The sequence below is a fragment of the Vanacampus margaritifer genome, chromosome 1 (genome assembly GCF_051991255.1).
Source record: "Vanacampus margaritifer isolate UIUO_Vmar chromosome 1, RoL_Vmar_1.0, whole genome shotgun sequence".
Lineage (NCBI taxonomy): Eukaryota > Metazoa > Chordata > Actinopteri > Syngnathiformes > Syngnathidae > Vanacampus > Vanacampus margaritifer.
This window is the reverse complement of record NC_135432.1, coordinates 20,019,833-20,031,956: the sequence shown is the minus strand read 5'-3', so window position 1 is coordinate 20,031,956 and position 12,124 is coordinate 20,019,833. Positions and strand designations below refer to the sequence as shown.

Below are 12,124 nucleotides of genomic sequence, written 5' to 3'. Positions count from 1 at the left end.
CACATATACGTCACCCCAAACACACTACTGACTTAAACTACATAACACATACACTTAGTGATTACATTTTATTTGTATGTTTTTACAGTACATGTACATTATTTTATAACACCATCATATTAAAAAAAATCGTACAGTCAGATATATATAATATAAGAAGAAATTATTTTTATATATAACAAAAAATTCATTTACAAACGTTATGACGGCCGCGTGGCCTAATGGATAAGGCGTCTGACTTCGGATCAGAAGATTGAGGGTTCGAGTCCCTTCGTGGTCAACTTTTGTCGGTGGCTGATGTTTGATCCTGCAAAACAGTGTTCATGTTACTTACCAGACTGCCACAGTGAGGATGCATGTCAACTCTTATTTTTGTAATAAATAAACCTTCAATAAAAATAAAAATAAAAATCAACAAATGACTGTGTCTCATCTGGGGGTGTATTTTTAGACACGGTTGTCATGTTGCCTATGTGAATGTCAGCCTTTGTTAGTGCTATGTTAGTCCAGGAAAAGGCATACCGGTAATTTACTAGTTTTTGTTATTTATTTGTATGTTTAATGTTCAGTATTTTGAAAAAATAAATGTGTGTAAAATTAGACACAAAATGAAGAAATTTATTGTACAATAGGAACAAGCTGATATTTTAAAAGGACACTAAATAAGAACTACAGAAAACAATATAATAAAAACAAACCAAGTTTTTTTTAAACCTGTATTTCTTGTATAAAATGGTCCATTCAGAAATTATGATTGTATTCCATTATGAAATCCAATACACTTATAAAAAGCTGTAACAATATCAAATAACGTGAAATAATGTGATCTTCAAAAAGACATTTATTAATGCGTGAACTTTGGCATCAAACAAGATGTCAAACAGGCAAAGGATTCCTACATCAAATTAAGATCAGAGTCCTGAGTCCTGTTTACTAACACAATAATAACTACCGGTAATAGATTTTACCACAGGAAAAATAATAGAAAAAAAGGTCATCTTTTGGTGAGGTAAGGCATCAACATAGTTTTTCTTTTTTTAATACTTAGTTGTGAATTTCGCTGTTCGGTTTCCTTTTCTACTTTTCTACTACATTGAATTCATAACATATTATTTCATGCAGCCCACTCATCAGCGCTCGCAGCCCAAGGTCGGCATGCGAACAGTATAGCTGCATGGTTAGGAACCACTTATTTAGACATTTCAGGTATGAACTTACGGCCACCTCTATATGAGTCATGGTTTCACCCTGGCCACCCCACAAAAAAAAATTCTGGCTACGCCCCTGCTGGCGGCGCTCACCTGGTCACAATACCCTGGCTGAGGCTCATGTCGGCGGGTAGACATCTTAACATCCCCTAGCATATCACAGCAGCTATAGTACATTCATGCACATATCCTCTCAGTCACGGTGTAGGCTTTTTTAACAACCAAGACCGTCCACAGGGAACATCCAAACATACTCATCACAATGTAAATTCCAGAGAGAGGAGAGATGAAAGTGTCGGAAATGCAATCATGGCTTGATTTGCGATTCAAATGACTTTTTGTGCCATGGTGTCTTCGGGAATAGCTCAAATACAACGCAGAATGCCTATACAGTAGCGGGGATAATAAAAATATGTGAATAATGGATATACTCATAATAGCATTGCTCACAAAAAAAGGTTAAAAAAAGACGACAAGGGGGGATCTGCAAATAGCTAATCCATGGGTGAACCGCATGTACTGTATGAAATGAAAAAACAAACACACACACACAGCATAAACTCTATGTAAAACACTATATTTAAGACAAGACTAAAATATGCAGTGAGGAAAAAATATGCGGAGTTGACTTGAGGTTATGGGAGGGCTGGACTGGCCATCTGGCGTAAAGGACAGATGCCCGGTAGGCTGGTGTCTTTTGGTGTTGATTCAATTATTATTTAACTTCATTTTACCCCAAGAGACTGGCCCACACTTAAAAGGTTGCAGCCATGAATCCATTTACAGTATAGAGAGCAAATTGAACCGATAATCATCAGAGGTAGAGCTACGTGTTAGCCAATCGGAATCGGGCTGGGCCGGTGGGCCTAAATCAAAATGGCAGGGCCGATTATTTGTGCCAGCTCAGACCTGGGTTCTGGTCACACCAGTGGTGTAAGTATCGACTAGAAATCAGGAGCTAGAAATTAGAAGAATAGAAAATTACCATACCATACCATTTCCTATAGGTCTTTAAAACGATCTACCATTGTTTTTGTGTTTGTTACTCTACTGTTATTGGTCAGAATAAATGTGGCATCGAACATCCATAACCATAATTATTTTAGATGTTTTTTTCCAAGTCCTTTGAATTACATTTAAAATGCAAGCCAGTTAAGGCAAATAATAATATCCATCCATTTTCTTAACCGCTTATTCCTCACTAGGGTGGCGTGCAAAGAATAATAATTAAAATATATATTTTTTAAATCCATCTTTGATGAACTTTTGAATACAAAAAAACCCACACATACTCACCTTGTGAACATATGGATTGTGTTTACATCATGTTGTTTCATTAACAGATGATTGATTAATTTATTTGAATCAATATATGATCATTGAAAACGGCAAGCAGCAAATATGAAGCTGACGCTTTACAACCGCTTTGCCACCAGATGGCGACATGCCACACTTTGCAATTAATGTCCTTTAAAGGCAAATATGGCAAAATGTCAATTTACGCATGCTAAAATGAGTGCGTACTTCTGGTAAGACCATCATGTTTTTGGATCTGCAAGATTTGCAAGAGTTTATCTGCTTCTGTTTTGGTTAGTAACGGAGTTCCATGGAGCTCACAGTTACAGATTAAGATTATTACTAATTACAGCAAATACTGTACTGTTTTTTCCCTTGTCTTGTCTAGTTACAGGAGACATAAAAATGTTAGTGCTTAGTTATAATTTAATTAATCCATCCATTTTCTTAACCGCTTGTCCTCACAAGGGTTGCGGGGGGTGCTGGAGCCTATCCCAGCTGGCTTTGGGCAGTAGGCGGGGTACATCCTGAACAGGTTGCCAGCCAGTTAATTCATTATGAAATTATTATTTCAAGTTTTCCATACATTAAAAAAAAAGAACATTTTCTAACCTCATCTAAGAAAGACTTAGCCCACCCATCTGTTTTCAAAATCAAACGTGGCCTACAAAAGGATGCGGTGCCCTAATATAAATAGATCTTGCACCAACAGATGACTTTTTTTTTTTTTAATGGCTTGAAATCCAGTATGTTTTCCTGTCTCAACAAAATTTTAAATACATAAGTTGCTCTTTTCTTTCATGGTTGAAGTGTCAGACAGACATGTGACAGTGGCAGACCAACATTAGTAATCCATTAGAAAATTGATTTGACAACACGGTAGTTACACTGAAGACGTGTTCATGTATGCATTGTTGTGATGCTCCGCTTGCACAGTCACCGTGTGAATTATTGATATGACAGACGGCAGCTTTCAATGTCAATACATCTCCCTGGATACAGAGATAGAACAAAAACCCTGACCGAGATCAATAGCGAGGTGGGAAAAGCAAGAGGCCGCTGATGATAGCTTTGCTGATGAAGCCAAAAAAGTTGAAGAATTCTGAACAAAACAATGGAGGGGAAAAAAATGGCATTTCAAAAACATGAGGTCTTGGAACAAATTGTTTTCCACCTTAGAGCATCTACGGTAGGCAAGCATGCACAGTCCCTTCTGCTTGACCACTTTTATATATAGGGCATCATAACAACCTACTTTTGTGGCGTGGTGAAATAACATGAAAGGTCAAGATGTGCCTTGCCTAAGTGAATTCCGAATATATGGTTGTGCAGGCGGACTTTTCCTCACGGCGACAGCATTCAAGAGCCCAGTAATCCCGTGCTCCGGGCTCAATGAGTGAGTGGGTGGATTATTTGTGGAACAGCTAAACATCAGGTTGCGTCAAATAATATCAAAGAAAATGTCTTCATTTGACGGTCTTTGTGTGCTCACAGCCCGTAAAAAGGGCATAGGGTTGCTTGGCAAAGCCTTGCACTGGAAAAGGGGAAAACAATTTGTTGTATTCATTTATTTATTAATTTGCATTCATTGTTATTCATGCATTCAAATGATGTCATTATTTATTATTTTTACACACAGGATTATTTATGAGCTACACACTACACCCCAGGGCAGATTATTCAGCATGTGCAGCTGTACTTGGAGAGGTTGCTTCTGCGGCTTCTTATTTACCAATGACTTGTTTAGCTACTTGGTGGAAACAATGCAATGAATACAAATGGGGGAGTCTATAACAAGTCGATAAGATCTAAAAATAGCATACTGCACATCCATTAAACATTTTCCTCAAATAGTGGTCGTAATAAAGGCCGTAAAATAAAGCATACTTTTAAATAATAAGCACAAACTTTAATAAGCATGGGCCAAATTGTGTGAAATGTACAATATCACATTCCTCTGAATTTTCAACATAGTTGATTAAACATGATATTTGATCAGTTCTGCAGTAAACAGTAAAGACGACAATGAGAAAAAAGATTTTAATTGTTTTTCATTACCACTTCTTCAATTGGCAGGAAAAAAGATAACTTTTATATATATATATATATATATATATATATATATATATATATATATATATATATATATATATACATATATATATATATAAAAACTTTTTACAATATTTTTAACAAATGTATAGTGGAACAAGTTACACTTGTGTTAACTGCATTCATATGAGTCGTTCTTTGCAGAGGATAAAGAAGACATGCCTGTGAGTATTATTCTATTATCTGTTGCTCCCTTGTTATGTTAAAGGGTTACTAATTTACGACACAATGATATTTTTAATCCCATCTATAGGCATTTAGCATTTTTTGTTAGCATCAAGATAAACTGAATTCTATAAATTTAAATTATGTGGTAGTTTTGAACACACAACTTGTTGCCACTAAACTTCAAGTGGAAGAGGCAATAAAGAGCTTGAAGCCTATTTTTTGAAGAATGATCCAATCTCTGCCAAACTGCTGCTTCTTGTGAAGTGAGTTCACTGCTAGTGCCAACATACAGCACTTTGCGTCCCAAATGTTTGCTTGTAAGTCAAAGCCAACAAATCGGCTGAACAAAAGAACAAACGTGTTCTTTTTCAGGCGCCCGTGCCAAATTGAGCACTCCAGTTTGCCTCAGTGGCTCCAAGACAGTGATCCATCAACAATTCCACACAGAATTATTAATGATCAATTAAATGACTAATCATCCCTAATTTTGATACAACAGCGAGGGGAAAAAATTGTCCTCTCTATCGTTCAGTGCTTAGCCAGTTATTGGACTGCACAGGACTTGACACAAGGCAGTCACTTTGCCTCCAAACAAATGACGCTACGTTAGTCACGCTTGTCACACACTTGCGTGCTTGATGGCCCGAGGTAGGCGGGACAAGACTGACACAGTGTGACAAAATAATATAACAAAGCATGTGAACTACTGACTTGTGCCCCCTTCTTTACTGCAACACTTGGAATATGGACCGTTTTATAATTTCTTCACAAATAACGATATTTTCCATCATTGTGGGAATGCTTTATATATATATATATACATATATACACATATATATATCCATCCATCCATTTTCTTTACCGCTTGTCCTCACAAGAGTCACGGGGGTTGCTGGAGCCTATCCCAGCTGGCTTCAGGCAGTAGGCGGGGTACACCCTGAACTGGTTGCCAGTCAATTGCAGGGCACACAGAGACGAACAATCATACTCACAATCACACCTATGGACAATTTGGAGTGTCCAATCAACCTGCCATGCATGTTTTTGGAATGTGGGAGGAAACCGGAGTACCCGGAGAAAACCCACGCAAGCACGGGGAGAACATGCAAACTCCACCCAGGAAGGCCGAAGCCCGAAGCCCGGACTCGATCTCACGTCCTCAGCACTGGGAGGCGGACCTGCTAACCAGTCAGCCACCGTGCCGCCACATATATACTGTATATATATATACCGCGGGAGGTGTGAATTTTTGAAGCATTGCGTGGGAATTATTACATGGCATTTTGCATATATATATATATATATATCGGTATATATCATCGGATTCCACATCACTTGCAGTCGTCACACAACGTTAACGTTAAATATCAACTTTCCCCATTCATTTTCAATGGGACAGACATTGAACATTTTCTAAGTATGACTTTGCACCCCCACTTCCATACATATGATTTAACATCATTACCAGGTGTCTGATACTGCTTGTGGCAAATTAATAAAAATGTATTGTCCAGTATCAAGGAGGTCATCATTTCACAATTTATCTCTCAAGTTACTTCATAAGCATTCCACATGCATTCAAATCTTAACATTCAGCTATTAGCATTCGGCATTCAGCATTCCCAAGTGATTTCTCCAGAATGGAGAATCTGCCTTGAAAGCTATTTTCTTACCTCAGACAGAACTGAATCTGTTAGCACAAAAATTCGGCAGGTGATCTCAACAAAACGTAGCAGAGAAGTGCTGCGCAAACCAAAGGAGGGGCCGTGAAATTTTGTCGCAGATCCAGATAGAGGCGCAATTTATATAAATTTTTAGCATTGAAAAGTTCGCTAGCATTGGGGCCGAGAGGGGCAGTGACTCACCAGATCCACTAGATGAATTTGCGCTGTGCTTGCCTTGTGTAGAAGTTGACAGCTACTTTGTAATCAAACAATCGCAGGCATTTGATTAATTGTTGTTGGCAAACCACTACGGAGAGACATTTTTGAGATTTTAATGGTTATAGCGCCATGTGCTAATTTGGCTTACGCTTGACTGTCGCTTATACATACTTATTACACAAACACAAGGTTTTCGTTTACCTTGACTAGTTTCGGCGTCAACTGCCGCCTTCCTCGAAACCTTTTTGTCTTAAAAAAGAAAAATTAAAGGACTGTATAGATTTAAAGACAAGATTAACTTTTTTTTTTATTACCATGAATGCCTATCACTTTAAACATGTATGTTTTTCTTGTTTTTTTTTTTAAACACTTACGAGTCTGAAACATGGTGGACTGGATCAATAGCACGCTCACCCTGACAAATATAAAAGACTCTCTAGTAGAAGATCATTTGAGACCTGTAGCTGAAAAGGAAATTGTATTGATCAGTCCTTTGACCTCAGCTAGCCATCTTGAGTCCAATATCACTCACAGATCGATATGGTTCTTGCATTGGACAACAAGTTCAAAAGTTGAAAGCAGATTGATTAAAAAATAAATAAATGCAAACACTCAAGTGTGTTCAATGAATTGAGAGGAGAAAATGAATCCCCTCCCCCTAAAAAAAGAATGTAAATCAATGACAGAAAAATAAAAAGTGAAAAGCTGCTAAAGGTTTTGATGAATATGAAAAATGACTTTCACTCGCCACTTGTCAACACAATCTAACACTTAGTGAAGATGTTGGAGCAAAGTGTGAGGCAGAGCTCTATGCTGTTGACATTTAAAGCAACAAACAGTACGGAATAATGTGACATTTACAAACCTGTGTCAAAATCAGTAAGAGGCTACCATGGCAAGCCTTTTAATTTGTCATTTAGACTTTAGCCATCTAGAATGGTGCACTAGCCTGGACAGCTAATGCTAATGCTACTTACAGTGGCTTTCCAACACTAAATAATATTTTAACGAGGTAATTGAAAAATATATATATATTGTACAAAGATGTCATACTCTCGACACATTAGTGGTAAACTGTATTATTATTATTTTTCCCCAAATTGTCCTGCGTTTGATAATAATGAATGTATATTGCTCATGAGTAAGTAAACAGTAGAGATGTTGACATTGGACAAGTAGTAGTTTTCCCCAGTGACTTGAACTTTTGAATCGAAAGAATATGTCAGAGAAAAATGTGTAAAGCATTAATAAGACTGAGTCATGCATGATTTGGTCACACTGAAACGAGTCAGCAAAAAAGATGTGTGACTAATACCGGGCTGTGTGCGCAGTCAACTTTGTTTTGCTGACTTCATCGCTTAGGCCCCAGTAGCATCCATGTCAATAATCCTGGCATCATTAAAATTCTGCTCGGGTGAAGATAATGAAGAACAAGCTTAAAATTTCCTCTCTTTCCTCATTTCCGCGCCTGTCCCAGTATGTACAGAGGAGGTGATACTTGGACAGAAGAGTGTTCCTACTCCATTCTTCAAGCAGACAGTAAATCCTGAGAGGGATGCAGCTTTTCACCTCAAGAGCCGATTTTCTGCCCCTTCTCCCTAAAGGCGCTTAGATATCCGTGGGCGTCCTGTCACAGTCATTTGGCAGCAATGTTGTAAAGGAGGACTGCTGAGAGGATTCCAGAAACAGAGTCATGCCATCTTTTTGGCGGCCCACTGGGTGGCTACTCAACACAGAAAGAAAAACAACACGGTGCATCCCACATTTGTAAAAAGTGAAAATATTTAACTCCAATGGGCTCTTTGCACAAATCCACTACTTCCTGAACTCAATACCACTCCTTCATTTTCTGTCTTTCATGATTGGACAAATTGATTAATCCAGGTGTGTCTGGCCATTGTCGTCGTGGTTACTGAGGTCAGACACACTTGGATTAATCAGTTGTGCAATCATGAAAGACAGGAAATGAAGGAGTGGTGCTAAATTCAGGAAGTAGTGGATCTGGGCAAAGAGCCCATTCTTATTGGGAATGCAGAGGATTACGAGTTGAGCCAAATATTACAGAAGTACACCAAAGCAGGATCCCTGTAGACTTTAGGATATCCACCACAAGGTTGTGAAGAGGATCTTCTGCCCAGATTTAGTCATAACTGTTTTAATTTCCTTATTTCCTCAGTAGAGCTTTGTTCTGCGGATGTATCTTTGTGAGTGTTATCACAATTTTTGCCAGGTGCAGTCATGACTGAATAACCTCCTCTATTCCTCAAATGGGCTTTGGATTTGAATGATGTCCTTGAGTTTATCTCATGTCCGGTCAACTCCGGTTGAACTGTTTACTGGAAACTGTGTGGTACCACCCTTCAAGATAGTATAAGAATATTGTAAATCCTCTGTAATCTTCACACTTGTGAGAGGCTACAGCCATTGTCTGCAACTCACTTGTGCCCGAAATATTCTGTAGAAATAAAAGCTTTGAAGGAACTGTTCATCGATCTCCAGCCTGTATCCAGATAACCAACATTCTCACTACCCGAAAGAAAACGAACACGCGGAGGAAAAGATCTACTCCACAATAGTAGCAAAAGAAGATTAAGTTTGTTAGTTGATTGCTCTGTTAGTTACATAGCCACAAAACGTCCAGAGTGTCTCAATTAAATGGGAATTTTGGAGCAAATTCTCATGAGGAAAAGTAGACTTGTGCATGTGGACTGACGTGAACTTCTTTTTTTTTTTAATGGTATTTTACTAGGTAGCAGAGGTCAACGTTGAAATCAGTGACGCTTGTTTGTCCAAATTAGGGCCATGGGTGAGCTTAGTTGAACCCATCCCAGCTGACTTGCAACTGACTTCATTTCCTCACTGAACATTCCACTGACATTTAGTGATCATTAATCTTTCATTGGATTAATATGCAACAGCACTTTGCCCCCCTTGAGTATATGTCATCTATCAAGTCACATTTGACTCTATAAACATTAGTCAGGTTTCCATCATTTCCATTTGTTATTTACTGAAAATGCGCAAAACGGACATGCGACTTATGCCCGTTTCCATCTATTCTTCTTTTGCGAATATTGAGAGGGGACTCCGCCGCTGTAGGTGGCGGTATACACCATAGAGATGTGATCCACCAGTAATTTAAAAGAAGAAGAAGAACAGGGAGCAACTGATGACGATGACGTCGTATGAGATTTCTGTTTCGTTCCCCCCCCCCCCCCCCATAACAAACCTTACTTTATCGTCCGACATTGCTTTGTGACTACTAATATCCGGTCAAAATTTGTGACGTGTATCCGGTCTTGTCAGCGTTTATTCTCAAAACCTGTTTCCATAGCCAAAATTTGCATTTTTCTTTTCTCGATACACTTCAAAATCCACCCCCTCAAAACGTAAAAACTTTTTTTTTTTGGGGGGGGGGGGGGGATTTTGGCCCTTTTTCGAATTTCTGGTATTTCCATTCAGTTTTATTTTTGCATTTCTTGAAAATTCAAATAAAGATGGGTGGATGGAAACCACTATTGTCTTTGGCTAACACTGCCAACACACATATGTGAATATCTATAAGTGGGTCACAGAAAATACACAATTAAATTTGTGGCAAAATACACACAATTTAAAAACAGAAAAGTGGGTGGAAAACCTCCATGTGTCTGGAATTCAGTTGACTCGCTTGCCCTGGTAATAATGCAATGCTAAGCTAATTTCTCATCATACCGTATTTCCATTGAAAAAAAGATTCCAGTTGAGTATTAGATCGAGATTTGAACTTCCTTATGCCGACATTCTTCTTGTGATGCAAGTCAGGATGATTGCTCTTAAGGAAAGAAATATATGAACAACATCAGACAAGTATGTGGATGCATGAATTCACGAATTACATATATGAGTAAGCACGCCTGTCTCTTTTCTGTACTTTCAGCACACACGTTGTGCATGTGTGTGTGTGTCCGTAGTTTTTCTCTTTTTGTACAGAATTTCTCTGGCCTGTTACGTCTTAAGAAATCAGGTCAGTGGAACCAGTGACCTCTTTTACATCCACTCTAATAACAGTCTTTCATGGGAGTGAGTTTCATTTGCATGTTTATCTTTTTCCCCCCTTAATTTTAATGGCCACAGTCCTCCCAGAAGACAATATAATCGACAGCTTAAATTCTTGAACTTCATCAATTCCTGTGAGCAGGAAATACAAGTTAAAGTGTAGTGAAATTATAGTTCATATTATTGTATCGCTGACATAAAATCCATGTGAATTTTAACTTAGTTAAAAAACAATAACAACATCCCTATACAGATGCAAAATTATGGAGGAAAGTCAATACTGACCTGGAGAGGGACAGTTCATCAACCAAACCAAAGCATATGTAATGATGTGTAATTTAGCACTAGCATAAACATTCAAAACCAGACAATGACCTGACTTCATTGTTGCTAAGTGCATTGCTTTATGTACTTAGCTATACGTTCCCAGCTGATGGAAAATCCCATTTTACTTCATTAATTTGAAAAACAGACAGGGCTCTAGTATTGTGCCCAGTGCAAAATGCCTCCTTTCGTTATTTTCACAGATGAGTGCGGTTAGAAATGTTTGTCCGACCGTTCATGTGGGGCAGATTAGAACACAAAGGCTGAAATTGGATTGGACAAAAATATATGCGACGAAAATAAAGTTCATTAGAAGAAAATGTTAAAGGTGGTACAATAGAAGTATCTTAAACATTAAGGGAGAAGTCAACCTTAAAAAATTCTTAACAATAATATTTTATATATGACCTCACTAGTTTAAACATGACATTTTGATTAATATTACATTTTACCCATCTTAGGGGCAGCCATTTTGCCACTTGCTGTCGACAGAAGATGACATCACAGTTTCTCAAGCCAGGGCTCAGGCAACGACCAATCACAGCTCACCTGTTTTCTGAAGCTGAGCTGTGATTGGTTGTTATCTGAAACCACTTGACAGCAAGTGGCACAATGGCCGCCTTCTAATATAGTTAAAAACTGCTGTATTTTGCTGCTTAACTCATAATCCACTATCAAGATTTTTTTTGGGGTTGACTTCCCCTTCAATAGTAATGTAATACGGGGCAATAGAGTTTGTGTGGTATGTAAAACACTTCATATGATTTAAATAGAGTACGGTAAAGGTATAATAAAGAAAATATAGGATGTTTATAGGACTGGTTACAAAAGTTAGCGATAAACTCCAGTAGGGAAAACATAGGCTACATGTTAGTATGATGCACTAATATAGACAAGATAGGATGTTCTATTGCACAACAGTTGTATCTATTTGTTCTCAGTGGTTCATCTGTTGGATTGTTGACCGTTGCGTCAAACCCGTTGCATACACGCAACTGAAGACAGTGACTAACGAGCTGACTGGTGAATGAAAATAGAAAGATGGCGACGCTCCAGACACGGCGATGGCCCTCGGGAGCCAGCAAGGAAGCAGCG

The 12,124-nt window shown here is 38.3% G+C and overlaps 1 non-coding gene across 1 annotated transcript; it reads left to right on the top strand.

Annotated features, from left to right (window-relative positions):
- The first annotated feature begins 207 nt into the window (after positions 1-207).
- trnar-ucg (transfer RNA arginine (anticodon UCG)) lies at positions 208-280 on the top strand. The gene has a single exon. It is a non-coding gene; the product is annotated as a tRNA-Arg (tRNA).
- The last annotated feature ends 11,844 nt before the right edge of the window (positions 281-12,124 follow it).